The sequence below is a fragment of the Macrobrachium nipponense genome, chromosome 32 (assembly GCF_015104395.2).
Source record: "Macrobrachium nipponense isolate FS-2020 chromosome 32, ASM1510439v2, whole genome shotgun sequence".
In the NCBI taxonomy this organism is placed as follows: domain Eukaryota; kingdom Metazoa; phylum Arthropoda; class Malacostraca; order Decapoda; family Palaemonidae; genus Macrobrachium; species Macrobrachium nipponense.
The window spans coordinates 41,666,892-41,691,928 of NC_061094.1; positions in this window are offsets into that span (position 1 = coordinate 41,666,892).

The following is a 25,037-nucleotide window of genomic DNA, read 5'->3' on the forward strand; positions in this document are numbered from 1 at the left end:
GGGGCTTTACCTCTTTACTTCATGGCAACAAAGTTTAGTGTCATCTGGTCACGCAATGTCCTACATTTTATGTCAGAACTAGAATGGGTTGATTGAATATTAAATTACCCAGTATCCCAACACCAAAGTTATCAACACCCAAAAAACAAGTTTTAGTAAAACCAGACCTACAATCCATTACAATGTCTACTGTCATCTCTGAAAGAGGGAAATTAAACAAAGAGGTAGTGAAGAAGAGAAATTCTGGTCAAGGATTCTATATCAAGAAGAGATGAGCTGTCAAAAGAGAGAGAAAAGAATAAACACGGAAGGTTCTTTCCATTCTTCGTAGACTTTTTACCATTATTTGATCCTTGACAACTAGAGGATATCTGTGGTGGAAGCCAAACATAAAGATGATAACTACGTATTCCTAACTCAAACAGAAGATATGAGGAAACAATCCATAAAAGAAAAGAGGAGGACATTAAGCACTTTCATCCACAATGGCTACATGTACTGAAATTGTAATAATGTGTCCTAAAGCTGCTATCATCAATCTGGCCTCATCTTGCAGGACACTGTTACCCTTGCTATGCCTGCTACTGCTGTTCTTCATGCAGAGTGATATAAAAAATCGACAGGTGGCAATTGCTAATGACAAAATCTGGGGGGATCCATTGGGCAATGCAAGGTCTTGGAGGCTTTGGCTAGCTACTGCTTGCTCTGGAACTCCGGGTGGTTGCACCTGGCAGACATTGGAGCTTCAGATGCCAGAATACAAGACCAAAACAAATGCATGCCTCATGTCCGAGCTAAGTGCATATGCAGGCTGTATGCATACAACTTGGAGTCAGTACAGCTACACAGAAAACCAGAAAGCAAATGATGGAATGCTGCTCAGCCAAAGATCAAGAATGGCAGCTGGAGAGCTAAAAAAAAAATGTAATAAATACTGTTGACTGCAAAATTTTGGTAAGTAGGTATATGGCTGCTTAAAAGACCTGGCAGGTGTGTGACAAGAGACAGGAGCCTACGGACACAGGATCAAAGCTACTGGCAGAAATCTCGGCTGAAAATCCCAAAGCTCCTGATAGAGCAACAGGGAGCCAACGGACACAGGAGCAAAGCTACTGGCAGAAATCTCGGCTGAAAATCCCAGAGCTCCTGATAGAGCAACAGGGAAATGCAGAGGCAACCAAATATCTGCTACAAAGACAAGCCTGCACTTACTAGAAGACATAGCAACAACTGGAAACCCCCTGGCAAGAGCTCCACTCAAGCAGAAGGCAAGGAAAGAGTTCAGTGGGAGTGTGATGGGAGAATACACCTTCTTGGTAGAACTCTAAAGAGAGCTTCATCCCTACTCACAACAGATTCCATGCTCTTGCAAACATACCAAGACACTGGAATCCATGATCTCACTGTATGCCTTCCCCTATGGAGATCAAGAGTCTGATTGGGGCAAATGGCCTAAATAACAGGCAAGAAGAAGACCCAAGCCTCTAAGCTCTTCTTACTGAGTCCAGAAGGCTTGGAGGCACCATCGTTTTTTTTTCTCATGAGGTGAAACCCTCAAAAGGAAATCCAGGCTTTCTCCTACAGAAAACCAATGCTGAGGAAGCTCAAAATAAAAATACGCCTCTTCTCCCAACCCCACTTTTTCTCTCACATGAGGAGGAGTTCCTGAAAGGGGAACCTGGCTCCCCCATGAAACAATCAAACATTGAAGACGACCCTAAATGGACCACCCTCCTCCTGATATTCCTGTCCACCTATGGCTCCTGGTCCCACAATGCAACAGACTCCCTCCCTGTAGGGTGGCAGCAGTTCAGCTGCCCCTGCCTAACCTATCCAAATGGCCATTCCTAATATGTACAGAGATTCCTGCAGAAGCCTGGTTGGATTTTAGGAAGGAGACTTGAAATCTTACAAAATATCAAGGAAGACCCTGATACCGAGTGTCACTAGATTAGATGCTACTGAAGATTCCCATCAGGAATACAGGATAGTCTTAGGTACTGAATTGAATATAATTACTAAAACATTTTCAACTCTCAAAAGGTGAGACTAACAAGTCCTTGAAGCCCAACAATGTGGAGATTGGTACACTTGCTAGGTTCTATAAACATGCTAACAAAAGTCCATAACCACCTGGAAGAAGCTCAGTGGGTCTCTTAGATCCTTATTACCATCAGCCCCTCACTCCCAGGGGTACACCCCTCTGCTTCTGTCATACTAACTAGTCCTAGTACCTTGATCAGGTGTCTACCTCCCCAGGCTAGGAGGATCACTATCAATCCTTCGTGTAATGCCTCAATGTGCCTCCATTTGCTGAATGGTAAATATCTTATTAACAGCCAATTGCAGTAAAAATTGATAAATAGGGTAAATATTCTTTATGCTTCTATTGTATGTTATTATAATTTTTTTGTCATATTTCAGTCATACTATTTGACTGGGTGGTATTTACTATAGCGTAGGGTTCTGGGATTTCTAATACATAGCACTATCTTCTGCACGAGTCCTCGCGCTACTTAGTCATCTAGTTTTTCCAAGTTCTTTTTCAGGGATCTTAGTATCATGCCTAGTGTTCCTATGATTGATTCTAGGTACAATTTCCGCTGGCATATCCCATATCCTTATTTCTATTTCCAGGTGTTGATACTTATAAATTTTTATTCTTTCTTTTTCATCTACACTCTGGTGTCCCATGGTACTGTGACCTCAATGAGTGAACATATCATCAGCATCAAGTCTGGTCTATTGATACATATCACCCTATCTCTTCTGATACCATAGTCTCAGAGGAGCTTTGCCTGATTGTTTTCTATCAATCCCTCAGGTTGGTGTTCATACTACTTATTACTGCAAGCTAGATGGTGTTGCTTGCACAGGCTCCAGTGGAGGACTTTTGCAACTGAATCATGCCCTCTTTTTGCACTGGCTCTGTGCAAGCACTGGACATTCATTTGCTTGGTTTAGTACACGCACTGGACATTCGCTTGCTAAGCGGTTTATGGTCTCATCTTTCATTCTGCACCTCCTTCATAAGGGTAAGATGTTATTTCCATCTACTATTGCTCTTTGGACATAATATAGTATCTGGTTCTTAGGGCCTGATCTTGTGCCACAGTTAGCATTCCTTTTGTTTTCTTCGAGTTCTCCCATCTGTAGCCATTAGCATGTTTTCTTGTTGGCCAATTCTTTAGTCTGTCTCATGTATTGTCCATGCATTGTTTGCTGTGCCATTCCTCTTCTGTTTTTCATTCACCTGTCTCTGTATATTTTTGGGTCTTCGTCTACTTTTATCAGTCCTTCCCATGCACTTGTAATTATTATCATTATTATTCATAGTGGCTTGAATCCTAGAGTTTGACCAATCAGAAATCATTATTATTATTACCTTTATATGGAACAAGCTCCCAGGGGCCACTAACTTGAAATTCAAGCTTCCAAAGAATGGGGTTTTCATTTAAAGGAAGAAGGTAGGAAGTGCTGGCTAATGGTGCTCCGGTTTTACGGTGCTTGACTAACAACATAGTTAAACAGATTTTTGGCAATGTAAGCGATTTTCAGTCACGGTAATCAATTTATTGGTGTTGGTAAGCAGTTTATTGGCGTTGATGAGTGGTTAACGGTGCTGATGAGTGGCTTATGGGTGCTTATGATGTAAACACCATTTATTGCCATAATTATCAGTAATTTTCAGTTAGTGGTGCTCAGCTGGGAACAGAACACACACGCCCACCCTTCCGTTTTTTAACCAGGGACTGACTAAAGGGAAATAGAGAGAGATCAGTTACTCTAAAAACAAACAAAATAACAAATAAATACATATAAAAATAAATAAAAATATAAGTATCTTATTAAAATACAAAGAGAACTATATTAGGATAGTAATGCACTGTATCTTTGCTTGAACCTCTGAGTTCCCATTGCACAATATCCTCAGGGAGGCTGTTCCAAAGTCCAACAGTTTGTGGAATAAAGGACCTGCGGAACTGAGTAGTTTGACAGCGAGGCATATTTTCTGCATATTGTGCTGCTGTTCAGCAAAACTGCTTGCTCTCAGCAGAATAAGTGGATCAGGGATCAATTATGAAAGCAAAACATCTCTGTTAAATTATGAAAACTTGACAAGCAAGAGACCATCCGTTTACGAGTCGTCATAACTGCTAATATTGGTAAACAGAAACCAACCACCACAAACTCTCTAAAAGAGATAAATCTCTGGCAAATGTAGATATCCACACTGGGGAACAGTATTCTAGTAAAGGAAGGACAAATTACCTAAAATAGATTGCACTGATTTTATCACTGTTATAATTATGTGAGACCTTATGAACAACACCTAACTTGTGCAGTATTTGCTATAAATTTCATCAGGTGTTTCCCAAAAGTAAGATGTGAGCCAAGTGACCTATAGGTCGGCTCCCCGTTTTAAGGGTCTTTTGATGAGGAAAAGGCTAATTGGAGGGGTTGCTGTGGTAGTGTTTAACACTCGCCCCAGTTCTATACCGACACCTTTTTTTTAGGTGAGCGAGTCAGAGACTTCTGACATGTCCAATTAGCAGTTCTCTGGTATCATAGCAATATTTTACTAGAAATAGTGCTAAAGGGGACACATTTCACGGAGCGACACGGTCTGAGCCAAGAAAAATTACACCTAGAATAGCTAAAGTTTTAGACTCATTCAGCAGAGTCCCATCAACCTGATGGGGAGGATGGATTGGAAATCTGTTCAAGACCTACTAATCAATAGTGTTTTGGTTTTACTGGAGTTCAGTCTCATACCCGACTAACTACACCACTTACTGATATGATTGATCCATGTCCTGACTGAGGCTGAGGGCAGCTTTATTTCTCATAAGTGGAGACTTTACTACACCCAAAAGTACTGCATCATCAGTATAGTGAACAATCTTGCTTTGCAAGCCAACAACCATATCACTTGCATATATATACTAAAAATAAGAGTGGACCAAGAACACTACCCTGTGGAACCCCAGGCACAATAGGTCTTGGTTTGTTAAAGATCCCATAAACAGCAACTTGCCACTGCCTGTAAGGATATCTTGAAGTAATCCTAAAACATATCAACCCACTACAAGATTTTGAAGTTTATATATAAGTGCCTTGTGATTTACTAAATGGTGTGTAGCATTAAAATCTATTTAAATTACTTTGTATACTCAAAACTCTTATCAAGGTTCTGAAAAAACTTTCTCTCTTACATGAGAGAGAGAGAGAGAGAGAGAGAGAGAGAGAGAGAGAGAGAGAGAGAGAGAGAGAGAGAGAGAGAGAGAGAGAGAGCAATTTGTAAGTTTACAAAGTGCATAACAGGAAATATGTTCTATATTTTTATGTATGTATATAACACCAGAATTACTCATGGAATGTTGAGTTTATTTTTTATCTCATCAGTACTACTTACTGTATATAGTTCACTTTTATAGCAGCATTATTTTTCAATGTACAGGCAGTCCCCAGTTATCGGTGGGGGTTCTGCTCACAGTGGGGTGCTAATAAGCGAAAACCACCATTAACTGAAACTCGGCAATTTATGGCGTTTATGGCAACTAGTTTCTGTTAATGGCGCCAATAACCAGTTAATGGGGCCTCTGTTAGGTATGTTATGGCACCACAACTCTATTATTGACACCTTATGGAACGATAACCAAAACTGGGCTGTTATGGCGCCATAAGTCGCTGATTTTATGGGGCTAGTCTAGCGCCATAAAACTGGATCATCATTAACTAAGCGATAAACCAAGGACTGCCTGTACGTATAATAAGTAGTATATTGTATCTAGAAACAAATACGTACAGGCAGTCCCTGGTTATTGGTGATTTTTGCTTATCATAAAGTCATCGGAATGGAACCCCCGGCAATAACCGGGGACTGCCTGTATTTACAAATGTTAGCTATACAGTACAGTGGACCCCCCGTATTCGCGTTCTCCGGATTCGCGGACTCACACATTCGCGGATTTCTCTCGGGAACGTTTCCCTGCATTATTCGCGGAAAATTCGCGCATTCGCGGTATTTTTCTATGAGAAATATCCACAAATTCCTGGGTTTTTTTTTATCAATTTCATCATAAAATGCACTTTTTGTGATAAAACTATTAAAAAAACCAAGTATGAAAATTTTTAGTGGTTTTTCTTAAGTTTTAACTAACGAAATAGGCTGTTTTTAGCGTTTTTATAGGGGTTCCAAACATTCGCGGATTCTAACTATTCGCGGGGGGGTTTGGTACGCATCCCCCGCGATTACGGGGGGACCACTGTAGTTGTAATTTTATTTTATGGGATTTGAAATCATATACAGGCAGTCCCCAGCTATCGGCGGAGGTTATGTTCCCAGAAGTGTGCCTGTAAGCGAAAACTGCGATTAATCGAAACCCTTATGGCGCTGATAACCAGAACTTATTCCGTTATGGCACCATAAATTGCTGATTTTATGGCGCTAGACAATCGCCATAAAACCGGATTGCCGATAACCAAGTCCGCCAATAACCGGGAACTGCCTGCAATATAAATAAATAAACTACAACTTGATCAATTAGCTGGGTATTTGTGCGTACCTTATACAGTAGTACCTCGAAATACGAAATTAATCCGTTCCGAGGCGCCTTTCGTATCATGAGTTTTTCATGTAAAATGGCTAATCCGTTCCAAGCCCTCCAAAAACACCCCAGTAAATTTCATAATAAAGCTAAATTGACCTATAAACAATGAAATACTACAACAATTTGGACCATTCAATACGTAATTTAATAATAAAAATGCAAAACCTGTAAATAAAGTGTATATTAGTATACAAGAAATATTATTACTGTAACGTAAAATGTGGAAGCTTACCTTTCGAGTGAGGCTATCTCCGAAAGTGGTGGCAGAGGAGGAGGAGGACAAACGGCAGATGCGTACACTTAACTTTACGAAACACATAAAAAAATGTCAGAAAAACAAACTAAACTTTACAAAACACATTAACAAAACTGTAACACTTAACTTTACAAAAAACTTAAATAAATTTTGTCTTTTTTTGATTTTTACATTTCTTTTTACTTTTTTATAGTTTACGTAATTTCAATTTCTTCACCGCCGAATGGATGCCAGTCCGTTTACGGAATTTTTCGAACCACCCATGAGAAGCCTTGAACTCTGGGGTTGCGGTTGATGTCCCCTCTCCGCCGTCGTCTTCGGCTTGGGCAATCAAATCGCCAAAAATAGCGCTGGCCTTCTGGCAGATTGCCATCTCGGTTATTGTATTGCCATCGATTTCTTTCTACTCAATCCATACAAGAAGCAGCCTTTCCATTTCATTATGCACATGGCTCCTCTTGTTGGACAAAATAGTCACGCCCTTGGAAGGTGTAACTGCTTTGATGGCTTCCTTCTGCTTAAGGATGGTGCCTATCGTCGACAGATTTCGGCCGTATTCCTTAGCGATCACACTCAACCGCAAGCCAGCTTCATACTTTTTTATTATCTCCATTTTGGTCTCCATAGAAAGAATTCTCTTTTTTCTGTGAACTTCAGCAACTTTCTTGGGACCCATGACTAATATGTCATGGGTAATTAAGTTACGTACTAATTAGGTTCTCACGACACGATAAAGTAGCACAACGAAATCACTAACGAATTTACGATACTAAACGAAATCGTTGGACCAAAACAATGCCGCATGCGTAGGATAAAGCTTCGGGTGCGAGTGGCCGAGCGAAGGGACGCCACCATGTAAGATGCATGATGAGAGGGATGCTGTCCAATAGGAGAGAAGGATCTCATGGCTTGGCTAGCATCAGGAACCAATGGGAGAGCAGGAAGATGGTGGCGAGTCTACTAGAACTAAGATGGCGGCGCGCAGCGCGAGTTTCAAAATTGTTATCGGGCGAATCTTGGACTTTCAGAAACCTTTCGTATCTTGAAAACTTTTTGTATGTAGAGCAGTAAAATTTTTCGTGTCAGCTTTCGTATCTCGAGTTTTTAGTAAGCTGAGCCTTTCGTATCTCGAGGTACCACTGTATAACCTCTTCCACCTTTTCACTTACTTGTTGTATAAAACTGTAAATTCAACTTGAAGTGAGTGAATAAAATTTGTAATCATTTTCGTACACCCCGTACATATTTTTTTATTTTGTCCAACCTTAGAATTTGCTCAGTGTGCTACTATATAATTCTCCTGGAGAGTAAGGAATAACATAAATTTTGCTAGAGGCTTTTAAGTTATAACAGTGCAATGTGGCTTGAGTTTAAGCACTCAATTCAGCGAGGGAGGCCAAAATATCCAGAAACTTGCAACATGAGAAAACAAGGGTTAACTCACACCTCATACTTCATATATAACCATATAAAAATTACTTCTAGATTAAGAGAAAATACCAGTGTGAGAAAAACATTGGCCACAGACCTAAAACTACAACTCACAAACTAAAATGAGAAAATCATTATTATAATAATTTGAACCACAGATTCTGAAGAATTCAGCACTGAAGAATTAAAGTAGTGAAAAAATTATAGACTGAAATTTCTGAAACTGCCTCTTATCAGGTGAAGCAAACTGCCTTTTTGCAATACACAAGCTAAGCAGAGGTTTCACACAAAATATCAATGGAGTTATAGTATCAACAACACCATAAAACGGTGTACATACATAAGGAAAGAAAACATAAAAATGAAAGTAAAACTGAAGATGCAAAATACGTAATATCATTGTACAATACATAATCTTAAATGTTTCCAAAAGTTTTGAAATCTCCTAGAGCTGTTAACAAGTCAGCGTAGCCACTGTTCACCCTCAAAGGCTTGAGAGGACACACTAGTGGGCTCCAACATTTCAGTCCCTAATGTAACTTCCCTCTTGCATTCTTCCCACCTGTCGGGATCCTTTTTGAAGAGTATTGTCACATAACTCACTGAACGAACCCGACAACATAACTGCACGATACAAACTATTGTTGAAAAAAGGGAAACTGGGCAACAATACTCTTGATAGTTTCCACTTCCTTAGCTTAGAAAATCTTGGTGCGAATCATGACCCTACAAGCCTCCAGTCACTACTAAAGGACCCCTCCAACAACAGAAGAAAGGACACCAATAGCATCAGCACCACTTTTAAGGCAGACAAGACAATCCTATTAGGAGAAGAAAAATCAATTCCTGGACTGCATATTACAAGAACAGGAAGAGGTGGAGCCCAACAGGACTTGCATGGTTGGCATTGTCTTTTACAGCATAACATGCAGTGGATGTCCTTCCCTTGGGGGGACAGTATAATTTTCAATGGGCTAGGGTAGAGATGGTCTCACAATCCCCCTCCTCTAAGGTAGTTTTTCTAAAAACCAGACCCATTTTAAAAAGTGGCCATAGAGAAAGACTGCTTTATTTGCCACTACTCTTTAGTTTCCCTACAAATGAGTCCCTTGAATGAAGGGTTATTGGTAATCCTTGACCCGTCAAATTTGAACAACATATTGTTTGCATAAATCTTTATAGTATATGTATACTACTGTACTACTCATTCATCTTATGGGAGTTCAGGAATGAGGGAATTTAAATGGTGGCCTACCTAGACAATTGGCTAATCTGGGAAACCACTAGAGAAGTGTGTTGACAAAACCTGAGAGTGGTAGTCAAAAGGTTTCTTAATAGGATCAAGTCCGACCTTACATCCAGCAGATTTTTCTGAGGCTGGAACTTTGTTGGGCTACTCTATATGGCTAGCTGTCTCTTCCCAACAGCACTCAAACCAGAATAAGGAAGGACCTGAGGATTCCTTGTACTACAGCCCAGCTTTTCAAGACAACAATTGGAACAAAGTCTGGGTCTGTGGTAGATCTAAACCTGAGATTGACTTGGATTTAAAAATAGTCTGGCTCTCACATGTCAGGAAAAGGTTTTGTGATTACATTCATCTGAGATTGGGAAGATACTCTGTCTGTGGACCTGCAAGGGGTCTCTGGCAAATAGACCAACCTGACCTCACCATTCGTACGAGTGATAATACATACAGATGACTCCTAAAAAGGTTGGGGAATGGGGAGGTCATTAGGAAGATTGTCAGTAAGGGGGAAGATGGTTACATGTTCTGAGGGAGTGTCTCATCAGGTTCCTAGGGCTATTGCTGTCTTTACATCTCAGAAAAATGAAACCTCCAAAAGGGACCCAGTTTGTTGGTCCTAGACAATATGACTGCAATGTCATATCAAGAGGTTAGGCTCATACTGAACCTCTCTTAATTCAGTAATTGCTAACTTGCTCCTACATCTGGAAGTGGACTGGTTTGCCACAAGAAAGAGCCATCCAGTGTATGTGCTCTGAAACTTTCAGTGTATCTTCTCTGAACCTGGACATTCAAGCAATACGTACTAGCAAAAGATGCATTCCTACAAGACTGGAACAAATGAAGGACAATAGTATACCTTTTTCCTTCATTGTCCCAGATTTCAAAAGCTTTGAACCACCTACTAACTTTCAATGGAACTGCTTGCCTAGTGGCCCTGAATTTGCCAAACAGTCAGTGGTTCCTTATTTCTTTAACAGGTGAATGAATAGATTCCATTCTCATCTGTTGTTCTATCCCAGGCAGAAGAAGGGGAATTTGCCTATGTATACTCCTTTCTGAGCCATGACCTTTACATGAAGTTTAAATCTAGACTACCATGAATATTACTAGCCTAACATTGCTAGGTACTTAGTGTAGAAACTACAAAGTTCATCTATCTGACATACCAGTCCGTATAGAAAAGGTTGTCAGATCACCCCCACAATGAGAGCTCAGTTGAAATTTGTTGAAACAGTTTTACATTTTTTTATCTTTTGAGGTCAAGCGCCTCGCTATTTTAACAATCATAGCATACAAAGCAGCTTTGGCAGAACCCTTGCCTTATGTTTTGGAATTTATTCTAATACAGAAATTGTTAATTCCACTCCTCAGTCTTTTACACTGCAAAGGTCAACTCCTGCAAGGTCTCCCATTATCTGGTCCATGAATAAGGTTCTTAGACTCCTGTCTTCTTTCCCACTGTTATCCCTACATTATGGGGTCGGTTGCCTGATGCGCCTTCTCTACTGCCTTCTATCAAAGGCCGCATCCTCCACCAAAACCATTCTCTCCCTATCTTCATTTCTAATTCCAAACCCACGGCCTCCGTGTACCTCCTCATATCCATCTCTTCTATTCCCCACCCTGCCATTCACATCAGCTCCTATAATTAGTTTCTCCTCTTTCACTGTTCTAATGGTAGCCTAAAATTCTTGTCTAAGGAGCATATGCAGATATTATATTTATTACTTTGTCCCCTATTATTATTGGAAGCTTTAGAAGTCTATCATTTACTCTCTTTAATTTTACAATTTTTTTCTTCTAGCTGTTACTTACTATAATTGCAACTCCATTTCTTCCCTCTCATGACCCACTGTAATAAGAGCTTGTACCCACTTCCTATCTCTCTAATTACACTAACCTTCCACCTAGTCTCCTGCACACACAAGAAATCTATCCTCCTCCTCTCCATTACATCTATCTCCCTCAGCCTTCCTGTTAGAGTACCATGTTCCAGTACCTGCTCTTATCTTCCACTCTTTCACTACGTTCTTTGGCCACAGTCGTGAACCCTGTGGTACCCCATTTATCACGCCAGTAGGGGGATTCTGACGCACATCACTTACAGGGGATGCCTTAGCCACATTCATATTCCTTAAAACATCTGGCATGGTTTACTGTATGGCAAAGGGGGTTTTTATGACTGCATACCCTTGCTGTCATCAACCACAGTCGTTGGCAGTGGGCCTAGCCTTTTACAAAAAAGTAAGGATGCAAGGCAGCAGCTGTTCTTTTAGTCATCTTTTACAACATGCAGGACCTATGGTGGTAGTATTCTTACACCCATACCACAGGATAAGTTCTTAGACTTCTGTCATCCCCTCAAATTCATGGGCCCAATCACAACTACAACTCATGCTGCAAAAGGTAGTTTTCTTGACTGCTTTGGCATCAGGAGCTCGGATTAGCATACTGGACTCTCTCAGACAAGGACAACATTTCACCACTGTCATTTACTGCTGTCTCCTGGACAATAATGAAGATCTTTTTAAAGGGAAAATCCCCTTTTCTGATGAAGGCACTCTGTATTTCATATAAAATGTTATGTACGGTTCACTTAAGGGTTACTTAGATGTCAGAAAACATCCCAGATGGTTCTATTTTTTGTACACCCTAGCACAAACAAATCACTCTCTCTTACATGTTCTGACATACTGCAGTAATGGACACTTAAATATTCAACACAGGCATTATGTTGCCAACCACAACAGTAATCACCAGCTACCCACAGTTTGTAGATAATTTCAGTATCTCCAACATGGTCACTTGTGGGGCAATTCTTATCATGTAAATTCAAATTGCAATAGAGACCATAAAATAACCTGTTCTGTATGTGCTTGGTGAGAAACCACCTGTAAATGGCCTTATTAGAGATGGTGTATGGCCCCATAATTGCTATGAGCTAGGACCTCCTAATGATAGCATCCTGTGGCCAACATAGCTTATACTGAAGGGGTTGTAAGCCTCTTCCTACATTCAGACTTGTAAACCATGCTGGCCTTTGACTCCTTGGGGAGGCTCTGTTTCTCATTAAGATGGAAGCTGAAGACTTTCAGTAAAACTCTCATAGGGTGCTTCAGTGTTTATAGATGATCCTTTGTAAGGCAATTGCTTTTTGTTGTGGGTTGTCCTATACGTAATCAGCTATGTGATACATAGTTACAATTGCTTTGCTGTTTACTGGTGTTCTGGGATAAGTGTGGAATTCCTTCATTTTCTTATCATGTCCTTTTTGATGTTACTGTATGTATCAGCTGTTTGTCACCATTTGTCTAACACACTTCATTACTGTTTGGACAGCTATCCAGGTACTACAGCAATTCTGTCTGAAGTAGGTGCCAAGAACCATGTCAAGAATAAGTCTGGGAATTTCCCCTTGTGTTAAGCCAGTGACCAACGTTTGTAATTTTAGTATATAAAAGGATGATGCACTGGATTGTTTTTATCTGGATGAGGGTGTCAAGAAAAGTAAAGGTCTTGTTCTTACTGGCCCCTGTAGTAAATTTGAAAACTGAACTAATTCTTAGGGCATCAGTGAGATTCTTTAGTTTTCCACCGCTATGATGGGATACAAAGACATCTACCACATATCTGGCATTGACTCTTTGCTTCTGGTGGCTGATAATGTTCCTGTCTTCTACAGCGGTTATGTACTCTTTAGCAAGAACTCCAAAAACTGATCCCATTACCCCTCCTTCCATTTGTTGAAAAAGTTCTCTAAGTGTAAGGAAAAGGTCTTTCATCCTGCTAACTAACTTCATCTTCAGCAGTGTTTTTAGGTATACACAGGGGGTCGTTGAAGATTATGTCAATGGTTTCCCATGAGCTGTACTACAGCTGAAAGCAGTTTTATTTCTGTATTCAAAAAGGAAGTTACCTTATGGTATCTGTAACAATTTTGCAATCTCCACTTGGGCTAATTATAAGCAATAAGTTTGCTGTGAAACAAACATAATCTACGGTCAGTTTTTCCCATACTGCTCAGTTTATATGGATATAAATTTATAAAAATAAATTTTAAAGTAGTATATGTAAGATATATGTTTATAAAGAATTTTTAGATTGAGTAAATGTTTACAGAAAATGTTTTATTCAGATTTTTGTTGTTCAAATAGTCTGTAGAAATTAATTATGATCCAATGTAAAGAGAAGAGAAAGATGAGGTAGGGTACAAAGCAGAAGATACTTCCTGGAGCATCATTGTCAGTCTTATGTCTGAGAATAAACATAGGATAGGGACGGAGCATCATTGTCAGTCTTATGTGTGAGAATAAACATAGGAGAGGGACAGTGGCAAAAGTAGTTTAAGGATGAGTACTAAAAGTAGATATACTACATTAGTATGTAAAGATATCCCTTTTATTGGGATTAAAAAGGGATTTTGACGTAGGAAAAATCTATTTCTGGGCGAGGAAGCCGTGTCGCCCAGTGAAATATGTCTGCTTTAGCACTATTTCTAGTAAAATATTGCTATAATACCAGAGAACTGCTAAATTGGACATGTCAGAAGCCTCTGACTCGCTCACCTATATAAAAGGTGTCGGTATAAAACTGGGGCGAGTGTTAAACACTACCACAGCAACCCCTCCAATTAGCCTTTTCCTCATCAAAAGACCCTAAATACGGGGAGCCGACCCATAGGTCACACCTAGCTACCCCGTTGAAGGCGGCTGTGACGTCATACTTATCGATAGCAATGAAGCTTGGTGCACTGCAAGGGGAGGGGAAAAAACCAGGGGGGGATTTCACTGGGCGACACGGCTTCCTCGCCCAGAAATAGATTTTTCCTACGTCAAAATCCCTTTTCTGGGCTCAGCCGTGTCGCTCCCGTGAAATTGTACCAGAGAAACACCAAGCTACATCACTCTGAAATGAAACAGAATATTAAATTGTATAAACTAACACCATAGACCAAGTGAAATAGCAAAGAGATTTGCTGCGATAGGTAGGATGTTAATAAAACTGACATAATGGAAAATATTCATATGACACAAGGACAGTACTACTATATTGCGACACGGCTGAGCCCAGAAAAGGGATTTTGACAAAGGAAAAATCTATTTCTGGGCAAATTACCTATGTCGCCCAGTGAAATGGTTCCTTTAGCACTCATTTATACCTAGAAATGAGTGCTAAAGGAACCATTTCACGGAGCGACACAGGTTTGGCCCAGAAATAGAATCCACACCAAAAATCTTTTTATCTAACTTCAGGCAGAGTGAGAGGAGTGGGATGTAATCAAGAACTACTAGCTGACTTAGAGACGAATACCAATCATGAATGGAATTCTAGCTTTCTTTCTTGTAAGCAGCCTTTCAGCAAATAAACTTAGTGATTCTGATCAATGTAAGCACCTGTGCAAAAGATTTCAAAACTGAGAAAAATCTATTAAGGTCAGTCTCAAATATCAGACACTAAAGTGTCTTGTATAAGTAGCCTAGATCACCAGCATTTGCAGTATAAAAAAATAAAACAGGATGTACTACAGTTCATATTTTAAGGAGATAAAAAAAATTCAATTTCATATAATAGTCAAGATGCTGCAAGAAAGTAGAAATAGCAAGAAAGTGATGTCACTTCTCAAATAATTAGGCCTACCTGCAGTTTTCAACTCAAGCAACCCACAATGTAAATTCCTCAATAGGAAACCACAATATGTATGGCCACAATAATGAATACTGGAAGGGAAACAGCTATGACAGAATTCCAGAGCAAGAAAAATGAAACACACAAGATAGGCATAAACACCTCATGAAAGGGAAAAAAATACAGAAACAACTGTTAAATGACAGAGGGAAATGAACTTATTAGCAATGCAAAGCTATTTACTAAACATGGGGTAACCTTTATTTGTGGGGTTGAGAAATATATGAATTTTACTTCCCATGAAGTGGATCTCTCTCCCCATAAGCAAACAACCTCTTCTTGTTAGATGCTAAGCCTTTCATCGCTCTCAAATTAAAGTGCTTAAGTAAGGCAATGATCTGTATTTGTACAAATAAAGAATTTACTTTGTTTCTGGCATGAAATATTCATAGATGCTTAGAGCATGTACTGAGATAAGCAGAAGGCTTCAGCACTGAGTATTTTTTGTTATTTGTGTCCTAGAGTATATAACTCTATTTCTCACAATTTACAACTATGCATGTATAGGCACAAATGTTTATACATATATATATATATATAAATGTTTACACAACCATATATTCAATGCAATAAAATATATATACTATTTCAAAATGTATAGATGCTATACATACGTGTGCAAGGTCAATAGTATTGAAATTTATGTAAACATACATAACATACATACACTATATAAATTTATAAATTTATAACTATCTATCATGTTAAGACTGGGATGATTAGCTACTTATGTGCAGTAAACTGTATACAGTTACACCAACACTAATACCTTATTAGAAGGATCAAGACATAACATTAAGTAATCACTGCAATTTCTCTAGGCCTCCTTCCCTTTAAAGAACTACTTCAATACTAGTAGCAACCATGAACAAGAAAACAGACATGTATGAAAGGGCAGCAGAGGCAGCAGCAGCAGCACAGCTAATTGAACTGAAATGAGCCCAAGCCAGGGTGCCCACACAAAAGAGAACAAAAAAAAAATCTAATGAAAGTGAGAAAAGAGAGAACAGATGATGATGATAAAGAGCCCAAAGTCAACGAAGAAGGAAGGAGGAGCAAGTAGGAGATGAGCAATGACTTACGTCATACAGTAAAGATGATCCTCTTGCAACCTGAGCTCCTTTAGAAAACTGTAGAAAAAAGATGGCAGAGATTAACTCAAGGTTTTCAATGAACTGAAATGAGACCAGCTTTACGTAATGGAAACTTCTTTGGAACTCTTGTAATGCACTACTTTATATATAAATAATAATAATGATAATGGTAATAATAACAATAATTACATACTACAGCTGCCTAAAATACAATACTAAGCTCTCACTGCAACATATTAAGAAACAAAGGTATCATCACTGTAAGAACATAAAAGATCACCTTCTCAAAAGCAGAGAATTACAAACATGTAGACTATTTTTTTACATAAAGAACTAAAATGAATGAATGCCGTCTATATATGAGCAAAGCCAATAGCAAGAAAATTTATTTAGAAAGAGCTAATAAAATAAACACAATACAGTACACAAATTTTCCTTATCTGATACAAAATGCACATATTCCAGTCATACAATACTTTGATAGAAAGCTTTAAGAATTGCAATTAAGCAAAAAATACATACACATAAAACTGAAAAAAAAGCCTTGACATATATTGTAATAAAACTGTTCTCAAAACAGAAATTTACATGACATGGCAAAGTGAAAATACAAACTGTGCTACATTAGCATTTGCTCAAGTATTGATGACAACTTCACAAGTAAGAACAATAAAACTGCAAAACAAAATAACTTGAAGGTGACTTTTGAATGAAGAGTGGAACAAAAGTGATGCTTACATCCACAATACAAGCAATACATAACAACAAAGGAAAATACTGGCATCAAAAATCATCAAAATAATTTCTTGGAGTGAGAAATTAAAAACTTTCTTATAGCAATCACTGTCAAAAAGATTTTGCACTGCTCTACAAAAACCATAGTGGAATACGTACTGCAATATGGATAACTACATTTTCTTCTACTCCACTCATTCTACTTGTTTCTATCTTTCATTCAATTTCACAGATTGTCATTATAATCAAATTTCTCCTTAAAATATCAGGCTTGAACCATTGCAATTGTTTTCTAAGTTTATACTAGTATCTGTAGCAACACTTAGGTGTGCAGAAGTAGTTTTTGTAATACAGTACCACTTCACAGCATGGAACAAGAGAGAAAAACAGGCAAAACAAGATAGGAGTAAAAACTACAAGATTTCCTGCAATATAACAGGTTAAACTACAAAACCAGAGAAATGGTATCTTAATTTGATGTACATTCACCTTTACTACTTAGGGATAACAAACTTATAAGCAGTAATGACATAGTTTGTTTCTTTGCCATGAAATTCTACTGTTATTAAAATATTTAGCTACGTTGAAAAGAAAAAAGGAAACCTGATAATATTTTGCCAGAATTTATGAAAAAGAGGCCTTCAGCAAAATTTCCCATTAGTACTGTATTTGTCAAAGAACTGACATGTACGTACATGTCATACAATGCCATAGGTGAGTGCAATATACTTAGTACCTATTTATCTACGTATTATATTGTTCTACTGTATCACCATATGGTTTCCTCACCTTTGAACTGGAAAATATGATTCATAATCACAGCTAAGTGGTCTTCGCAAAATTTAAAAATATGTGTTTCTCCACAATTTCTGCCATTTTACGTATATTTATTTCCTTCCTGATGCTCTTGCCATTATTGTTCATGAATTCAATGTAAATGTGTGGTACATAGTTACTCTTGTTTCTTATCCGTTAGCTTCTAATCTTCCTTCTACCAATAAATAATATTGGACTCTTTTCCTTTACAAATTATCATAAGAATGCCAGCGGGATCAACAGAGTATGAAATATGAATTTATCTGATATCTAAAGGGAAATTTAAAAAAAAAACCTAATCAAAGCCCATCAATTATTATTATTCAGTAGATGAAATTTATTCATATGGAACAAGCCCACAGGGGCAACTGACTTTAAATTCAAGCTACCAAGAAATATGGTGTTCATTATTAAGATTAAGTAAAGCAATGTATACAGAAAAAATAAATCCTACTTATAAAAAAAATAAAATAAATAAATATAGATTAAAAAAGTATTAAAATGCAAGAAAAATAGCATTAAGGTAGTAATAGTCCCGGGCTATCGACGAACTCGGTTAATGGCAATCCCATTTTATGACGCTTGTCTAGCGTCATAAAATTGGCAAATTATGGCGCCATAATGGGCCAAGTTTCGGTTATTGGCGCCATAAGGTGCTGATAATAGAGTCATGACTCTGTAACATACCTAACAGAGGCATCAATAAACAAAGCTTGGCACCATAGGCGCCATAAATCGCCTTGTTTCGGTTAGCAGCAGTTTTCACTTATCAGGCCTGCTGAGAGCGGAAACCTGGCTGATAACTGGGCACTGCCTGTAATGCATTGCATTTTTGCTTGAACTTCTTAAGTTCCAATGTAGTACTATTACTACAGTATTGCACTTAACAATGTTAAAGACTTGCTCTCTTTTGAATACAGATACCAGTATATATATATATATAAATTAAAACAATAATTTTTAATGATTATGACCAACATAAAGATGACAAATTTCTTGAACGTACATAATTCTATTCACTTGAGCTTCCAAAATTCCAAAGACAGTGTCTACACTTTAATTTCCCTTATTTGTAAAATCTGGGATAGATAAAATAATGTTTTCCTCTTGGTTTTATTAAAATACATACTGTATTAGTGCTTTAAAAGGAAAGTTGCACAATATGATCTTTTACATAATTTCAAAGATAAATCTAATACTTTCACTAAGGCCTTAATGTATTTTTTGGGAAGGCTAATAGTTCTGAATAAACAGCTAAACATAAGACAGCGTAATTACAAAATGGATGATTTTATTTTGGGGATCTCTTAATTCTTGCAAAATGCCTCACATTTTTGGTCTTATCTATGACCAAAGACTTACACTTTCAGGAACGATTAGGGGTAGGACACTTAAAAGGAACTATGTACTAAATTTGTATCTATGGCACAGAAATCTTTACTTTTTACCTTGTTGGTTAATTTTGTTTGTCTGTTCATCTGTCTCTGCTGAAAAGATTATAAAAATGTTAAGTTTGGATTTTTCTTGAAATTATATAAGTCTGCCAAAGTGACTGACAACAAATACAGTAGCTACATTTTGGAGACAGCATAGCAACTTTTAGAAGAATGGACCATTCTGGAGGGTGGATTTCTCAGCCTTAGCAAAGTTTTGTGGTCTCTGCATGCTCTTGTTATTTCTTATTAAGTCTAAATAACTATTGTAATTTAGGACAGAAGTGATCAATGCCTGAGCTCCTCAGTTGGTAATTCATCTGACTGAAGATCATCATCAAGTTTTTATTTACTAAATTTAATTCTATTAATATTTAAGATTACTACAGAACACTTCTAATTTCTTAGGTAAGCTTAATTTCATCATCATCATAAATATTTTTACATCAGGTTTTCCCATTAAAGGATTCAAGGTGAAATGAAATGTATACAGGGAAAGGAAGAGTGAGACTAAAAGGCAGCTACCAAGGACAAAGAAGTGTTGGAAGGAGTGAAATCAGAATATCCAGTACGTTATAAAAGCAGCCGGAAAGTCAGTCATCCAGGAGCTCTCTAGACTACTGTACTACTATGTATACATATGAAAATGTGATAAAAGAAGTGCTTGGACTAGAAGGAAGGGAAAAGACTAGTAAAGCAATGGTATACAAAGGAAAAGGGGATACAGATCATTATGGAATTTACAAATGAAAAAGACCATTTGAACATGCTAAGAAAATGTATTGGAAAAGGTACTAAAGGAGAGGCTAAGAAATATACTATGTACTTAAAATTGGCAATTGCCAGTTTGACTTAATGCCAGAGAGAACAGCACATATTGTGTAAAGATGATTGAATACTACGTATATATAAGTGGGTCTTGAAAAGGTGTTGGACAGAGTACATATCAAGACATATACTAGTAATTACACAGGCATCACAAAGGCAGAGGGTGCCAGATTCATTAAACAAGTGATAATCTAGAGTGAAGGCAGTGGCAAATGTATCAGGTGAACGTGTGACAAGATATGCTGTCTATCAAGATTGGCACTGAGCCCTTTTGCTTTTTACTATAGTAATGGAAAAAGCTGCAGAGAACTGTGAAGTAGGGGCCCCTTACAAAGCATTAATTCCCACAAGGAAAATTTATGGAAGTTTGTAGATTGTAAGTTTCCTATTTCAAATAACTCAGAACAGGGCTCAAAACCAAATCCAATCACAGAAACCTTATAATATCAGGACCACCTAGATGGCTTAAAGTAATTAAGAATGAGGAAAGTGATTATGTAAAGTGATGAACTAGCTGCAACCTCCTGCTACTGATCCTTCAAGATAAAATGCTGATGATTGCTGGTTGACTGGCATCAACCAGCATAATCCTGGCCCGAGGCTGGCCATTTTCTTATGGAAATTATTTTCATAAGAAAATTCTTTCTGTTTTTTCTGATACAAATAAAGCACGTAACTACCGTGCTATGAGGGCATATTCTTCAACATTTTCATTTTAAAATGCGACAGAAATTGTCACATCGCTGTCTGCACCCAACATGATTTGTCGTTTGAAGCTCAAAAGGAAAAATATTTCTTGCAATAATTATTCCATTACACCCTTGAAAAGACTGGGGAGATCCTATAAACTGTTCCAGAAGAGGAAGAGGAACTTGTGATTCCACATGGCATGGGACATTCTTGCCATGTCTTATTTCTCTTCGACTGTTGTACGTACTTAAAATCATTTAAGGTCACTGAGTTGAAATTCTTAAGCCGGTATGGGTTTGGCCAAGTCTTTGACATTTGCTAGTACTGTACTACTTTTATTCTCACTTATACTTTTAAAGTATTTCTATCCTTGATTCCTAAAGGTCACATTTATTTAGGAAAAACTGAAATGTGAAAGGTTCAGCCTACAGTAAGTATTTGCCAAACATCTTTAGCAAGAATATGTCTCTAATAATGAGCATAACATCATCTCGGCCACTGTCTTCCTTACTGTATGAGTGCAGCTGCCCTTAATCATCTGATTATTGTTTGCTGCATCAGAAAACTTCCTTTTGTTAATTTTCATTTCAAACCAACCGTCCAGCCTTATTAATTTTTCTTGTTCCATGTTTCTCACAGATTACATAGATAAATATTGTCTTAAATTCTTGTACCTTTCAGATTTGTGTTTGCATTTATAATCAAATACCAATGGCTGCCCTTTCCCTTTCCTCTTTGTAATTACAGCATCTTCTAAACCTACATGATTTCACTATCCTTACATAATCTATTTTCTAAGATGCAAACCTATACTATTCAATACTTTATTTCTAAGAGGATGACTAATATTCCAAATTCTAGATTTGTCCATAAAAAACCGGAAGTATATTTTTCAATATACTATTGCAATCTGCAATCTCAAGACTTAGAGTCTTGTTTGCACAAGAAGATGAGCACTCTCTCATGACATCAGAGCCACCAGCACCCTCAGATATCAACCCATCAACCATCTATATTGTGAGTCTGCTGAGCTGGAAGGCCTCATCAACAGTTCTGTGGAGTTGCTCCACAGCTTGTTACTTTTAAGTAAGATTTTATAACTTTACACACATTTCATTACAAAGTTAATTTGCTCCAGCTTTTTTACTGATCTTTTACATTAGTTATTGCAAGAAGTATGAAAGACAGTCTACAATATGAATGTTTTACACCTTCACAGGTTTCCCAATCTGACAGAAATTATCTTGAAGTACTTAAACATTTCTCTATTTCACATAGGCAGTCCCCGGTTATCAGTAAGAATGCCATTCTCAGCAGGGTGCTGATAAGTGATAAGCGAAAACTGCCATTAACTGAAACTTGGAACTTTATGGTGCTTATGGTGCTGATAACCGGTTAATGGTGCCTCTGTTGGTTATTTTATAGTGGCATAACTCTATTATCAGCACCTTATGGCACTGATAACCGAATCTCTGCCCATTATGGTGCCATAAATTGCCATTAACCGAGTCCGCTGATAACCGGGGACTGCCTTACAGTATATTTTACTTTCAAGCCAAAACATAGTAAATATTCAAAGCATAGTCATTGTATTGATCTTATTATACAATCATACTTTCTCGTTTTCTATTTAATCTTTTTATTGCTGATAATTTACTTAATAACTCTATCTATTAAACAAGAGAGGTTAATGCAAACAAAATCCAGCTGGATTTTGTTTGCATTAACCTCTCCTCTTTATATTTTTAGAACTGATCTTACTACCTCAATATTTTTCTATTTTCTTGAGTGGTTTGTTTTTAGCATTGTGCATTTTGAGTTGGTATGTTGGTTCATTTTACAAACTTACGAATGTGCTTTTTTTCTGTAATATGCTTATTCAGCATTCAAGTTGCAAAAGGATATTTCGCTGGCGACACGAGCTGAGCCCAGAAATAGATTTTTCCTTACGTCAAAATCCCTTTACGTTGACCCAGCTTTCATTTAAAACAAAAATATTGCTTTAGCTTTAAAGATAGTCTACTGCTTTGTAAAAACTTAGATGTGCTTCTGATTTTAAAATGGCCCATTCATGATTCTTGCCCGTCACATCTTATATATATAATTAAAACTTCATACAGATGAAAAAATATAATATAGTACTCCAGCTTGGCAAAATTTATTGCTAATGCTGGATAAGCATACAGAACAAAATGGACATTAGTAAGTTTGAAAAATAAACCAGCATATCAACTCAAAAAATTTTTTTTCACAAGAAAGCTGAGCTTCCATCCTTAAAATTGGTCACCCCAACAAAAATGCTTTTCTTTTCAAACGTGCAGAAAAAATACCACATGTGCAGAAGTTTTGTTATTTAAAGCCCAGAGTAAGAGCTGTTATACTCAATGAAAGCTGAGCCAATTTCTGTATGATGGTACAGTAACCAGTAACATTAGGGGACAAGCCTTTATCTTTCCAACGCTCCCCCTCACACAAAAACACATCCAAGATACTTACTTATCACAAGTACGTATGTGAATAATTTTACTTATGGTTATGCATACTTTTAAAATGATATTGTTATGATACAATAAAGTTTCATACATACTTACCTGGCAGATATATACATAGCTAAGACTCCGTCGTCGACAGAAATTCAAATTTCGCGGCACACGCTGCAGGTAGGTCAGGTGATCTACCGTCCTGCCCTGGGTGGCAGGATTAGGAACCATTCCTGTTTTCTATCATATTTTTTCTCTTCCACCTGTCTCCTTGCGGGGAGGCTGGGTGGGCCCTAATCGTATATATCTGCCAGGTAAGTATGTATGAAACTTTATTGTATCATAACAATATCATTTTCATACAATCAACTTACCTGTCAGATATATACATAGCTGATTGGCACCCTTCGGTGGAGGGTAAGAGACAGCTACTATATGGAATAGACAGGTAAACAACATATGTTGTAGGTATAAATAAAACCTTGGTTCCTACCTGATAGGTGGTAGACTTCGTGGGTGTTTGCCCAGTAGTCTGCATCACCTCAAGAAACTTTAGCGAGATATGTGATCTATGGCCAAGAGTTCTTGTGGGTCTGCCGAAGGGGTCTTATCCACTTACTCGGCAGAGCCTGAAAGGACTTTGTCAATGGGTGCTGATCCACTTATATGACAATACACCTTATGAAGGAGCGCAACACCGATCCCGATCACCTGATCCTAACACGAGGGTTCGCGCTCAAATTGGAAAGAGTTATCCCCACACTCCTTTCAAAAACCCCAATAATTTCACTAAGTTAAAAAACTTTAACTCAAAGTTAAGGATCAGTGTCGGCTCCTTATCCCAGTAACGTATCCGCAGAAACGTATAAACCAAAAGAGAAGGATCTCTCGTAGGTTAACTTGACATCCTTTGTGTAATGAGAAGTCAACACAGAGTTGCCTCTACCGTACAACACAGCTAATATGTCTTATATGACATATTGTTATGTAAAGAACAAGAATTTGCAAAAGCGCGCACTTCCTGCGCTTTTAATTCTCAGCTGTTTGTTTGAAGGAATCAAGTCACTAATGAAGTGCTTAGGAGATCTCCATGTTTCAAAGAAGACCAGGGCTTTCTTGAAATGGATCTCACCCGACTGAAGCCTGAAGCCTGGCAGGAACCTCGCGCCTGGCTGGTGCTTCGCTCTTGGTTGGCGCCTAGCGCTTGTCTGGTACCTTTCGCTTGACTGGCGCCTCGCATCTGGATGACGCTTCGCGTCTTAGCTGGAGATTCGCGCCTAGAGCCTGGCTTGCGCCTGCCTGGCTGGCGCTTTGTGCCTGGCTGGCGCCTCGCGCCTGCCTGGAGCTTCGCGCCTGGCTGGCGCCTTGCGCCTGGCTGGCGTCTAGCTCCTGGTTGGAGTGGCGCCATTGCGCTGCCTGGAGCTTCGCGGCTGGCTGGCACCTCGCGCCTGGCTGGCGTCTCGCGCCAGGTTGGCGCTTTGTGCCTGCCTGGCGCCTCGCGCCTGGCTGGCGTCTCGCGCCAGGTTGGCGCTTTGTGCCTGCCTGGCGCCTTGCGCCTGCCGCCCTGGAGCTTCGCGCCTGGCTGGCGTCGTCGCGCCCGGTTGGAGTGGCGCCTTGCGCCTGCTGGAGCTTCGCCGCTGGCTGGTACCTCGCGCCTGCTGGCGCCCTCGCTCCTGCCTGGCGCCTCGCGCCTGGGTGGCTCCTCCCCACTTGCCGGAGCTTC